This window comes from Cornus florida, unplaced genomic scaffold, assembly GCF_030987335.1.
Source record: "Cornus florida cultivar Cherokee Brave unplaced genomic scaffold, ASM3098733v1 CherokeeBrave_3.0.0_Hap2_Chr01, whole genome shotgun sequence".
Classification (NCBI taxonomy): Eukaryota; Viridiplantae; Streptophyta; class Magnoliopsida; order Cornales; family Cornaceae; genus Cornus; species Cornus florida.
This window is the reverse complement of record NW_026775571.1, coordinates 66955161-66958835: the sequence shown is the minus strand read 5'-3', so window position 1 is coordinate 66958835 and position 3675 is coordinate 66955161.

Genomic DNA, 3675 nt, shown 5'->3' with positions numbered 1-3675 from the left:
TTGAGTAGTTTTTTGCGAGTGCAAAAGAGTATGGAATAACATGTTTTTTTGGAGAGACAAAAACTACACCTGCTCCGGCCACGTCTGATTGTGCTGCCCTATCAAAAAACATCATCCATGAAGGGAGAATGTCCACAAGGAAGACTTCTTCATCAGGAAAATCTTCAAAAATTTCCCAATCGGCTGGAATAGGATGGTCAGCTAATAAATCTGCTAGGACTTGTCCTTTCACTGCTTTTTGTGACATATAAACAATTTCAAACTCATTAAATAAAATTGACTACCTCACCAAGCGTCCGGAAAGGACCAGTTTAGACATGACATATTTGAGAGGATCAGCTCTTGCAATATGATGTATTGTATGAGCAAAGAAATAATGCCTCAATTTCTTAGAGGTGAAGACAAGCGCGAGGCATGTTTTTTCAATTGGAAGATAATTTCGCTCCGTCGGGGTGAGCCTGCAACTTAAATAATACAAGGCTTTCTCTTTATGTTCTTCATTATTCTAAGCAAGTAGGCACCCAGTGATTTTTCTTGCACAGCAATGTAAAGTATGAGTGGTTTTCCAGGTACAAATGCTCCTAATACTGGAGAACTGATAAGGTACTTTTTGATGCTATCAAAAGCATTTTGGCAAGATTGGTCTCAGTTGAATGGGGCTTCTTTCCTCATGAGTCAGTTAAAAGGCTGACAATAACCAGCCAAATTTGAGATGAACTGACGAATGAATGCAAGTTAACCTTGTAAACTTTGAAGCTCGCGTAAATTCTTTGGTGGCGGCATCTTTTGAATGGCTTTAACTTTATTAGGATCAATCTCAATACCACGATGACATACAACGTATCCTAGGAATTTCCCTGAAGTCACACCAAATGCACATTTAAGAGGATTTATCTTGAGTTGAAATTTTCGGAGGCGATTAAAAACTATACATAGATCCTATAAATGATTTATTCGTTCTTGCGTCTTAGCCACTAAGTCATCAACATAACATTCAACAATCTTGTGGAGTATATCATCAAAGCTCCTTTGCATGGCGTACTGGTATGTTGTTCCCGCATTCTTGAGTCCGAAAGGCATAACTTTGTAGCAATGCCTTTAGGAATGTGAAAGGCAGTTAATTCCTCGTCCTTCGGAGTCATCCTTATCTGATTGTACCCGGAGTAACATTCCATGAAAGAGAGAGCTTCATGCCCCGTGGTTGCATCTACAGTGAGCTCGGGGATGGGAAGAGGAAAATCATCTTTTGGGCATGCCTCATTCAAATCACGAAAGTCCACACAGATTTGAATTTATCCATTTTTTCTTCTTTACTGGAACAATGCTCGAAATCCATGTTGGATATTTGACCTCACGAATAAACCCTACTTCAATCAATTTGTTAAGTTCTTCCTCTATCCTCGGAACTAGCTCTGGATAGAAGAAACATTGAGACTGCTTAATCAGACGTGTCCTATGTTTGACAGTAAGATTGTGTACTGCAATTTTAGGGTCAAGACTAGGCATCTCTTTGTATGTCCAAGCAAAGACATCCTTGTACTCAGACAATAATTGAAAGTAATCATTTTCTTCTGAAGGGTTTAGGAATACACTAACAAAAACTGGTTTGGGTTGATCATCAGTCCCGAAGTTGATTTCCTTGAGTTGATTGATAGTAGCCTGCCCCCCGTTTTCTAGTGTTGGTGGAGCTTTCTTGATTTCATCTGATTGTTCAGAGTCAGGTTCCTCTTCAACAACGATATGGTATGAAGTAACACAAGATGATTTGCCAGTGCCTTCTGTTCTATTCACTTCTTCTAATTGATTAGTGAATACAATGGTTCGCCTTTGAACTTTTAGTGTAACGTCATTGGTGACATCTATCTCTGTCTTACGTTTCATTCGTGAAGGCACTAGGCTCCTAACTTTACTATTGTTCACCTTGTCGATGTTAGCTTTCTTTGACTTTCCACTCTTGCTGCTTCTTAGCGGTGCATCATTAATAGTACCAATTCGAGAAAATACTGACATTCGAGATTGAGGTTGTGGAGATTTTCTTCCTTGGTCATGAAAGCTCCTTCTGTTAAAAACAGAGGTACGAGGAAAATTACTGACTTGAGAATTTAAAACATTTGACCTTTGGCTTGATAACATGTTGAATACAGATATTTGATCACATGGAGCTCCTATATGGTCGAAGACTGATTTTTAATGCATAGTCTGTTGATCTTGTTCATCCTTAACTTCTTCAAACCCAATGTAAAAAGTGTTTGATTTTTTATCCTTTTTTGTGATTTGAATTCGAAGTGGCTTAGAAGCTACGAAATCGAGACCGGACTTGGGTGGAATGATCTTATGCCCTTATTCTTTCAACTTCTTCTGTGTCTCATTGAGGCCATGCACTTTCTCACAGGTGACCTCAGATTTCAGTTTTCCAAGGTTTGTAGGATTTGTAAAATCATACCTCGACTTAGCCATGAGTTGGTATGTTTTAGGATCGAATCCTTCATCAATCCTTTGTTTTAGAAGTGATCTATGATCGACCAGAGATTGAGAAGGCCGCACGAACCCTTTTAATAGAGGCTTAGAAGGCGAAGACTTTTTGAATCTTGGTGAGAGGAAGAGTTAACTCTCCTTGCAGCTTTTGCATATCTTCTTTTTCTTTGGTTTATAACATCTTCAATTTAAATTCCTTGGTTTCAAGTATCTCGATGACAGGTGACTGCCCTTCTTGTCGTTGAGATTTTGGAACATACTTTAAAATAGGTTTCGTCCGATGTACTTTTATCGAGACCCCTGGCGTTTTAGCTACCTTTACAATGTCTGTCACTGAAACATCTAATGGATTACTTAATGTTTCTTTTGTTTTTGTAGATTGAACCTCTTATGTAGATGGATAGCTTGGGATAGGCATTTTCAAAGGTGTATCGGGATCGATATAGAACTTGGCATCGGCAAAATGAGACTCTGTTTCTGTAAATGGTTTATGGTCCGCCACAACCGTTTGTATGCCATTCTTGTAGAATTTGAAGCATTGATGAAAAGTCGATGGAATGACGCCATTACTGTGTGTCCAAGGCCTTCCAGACAACAAATTGTAGGACGTCTTTGCATCAATAACATTGAATAAGGTTTCAGCTTAGAGCTCGCCAATAGTTAGCTTCACCTGAATCATGCCAATAGCTCTCTGTCCTCCTTGGTTAAAACCTTAAATAATAAGACGACTCCGAGATAACTCGTGGACTATGATGCCGAGATTTTTCATCGTAAATTTTGGTATGAGATTCACCGCTGGTCCACCATCAACAAGTATTCGAATAATTTTTTGTTCTTTTATGTAATTGAAAATGAAGAGAGGACAATTATGTGGCTTCAAACCCAACTGAAGATCCTCGTCAGTGAAAACAATTGGTGCATAACATGAATCAAGCGTACCTCTGGCTACTTCATCATCATCGGACTTTTCAATGATGGTTGTATCCTTTGTATGGTTTTCTATAGTTTGGGCTTCATTTTGATCCTCGTTATTCTCATCATCAGGGCTTGTTTTCTCAGTTGAAACCATGTAAGTTGTCACAACTTCATTATTTAGATATCCTTCTAGAAAGAACTCTTGCAAAATAAGGGCTTCTAGATCCCTTTACTCATAGAGGCGTGTTTGGATGACTGTGTCTTGTTGACCTATTTTCTATTATG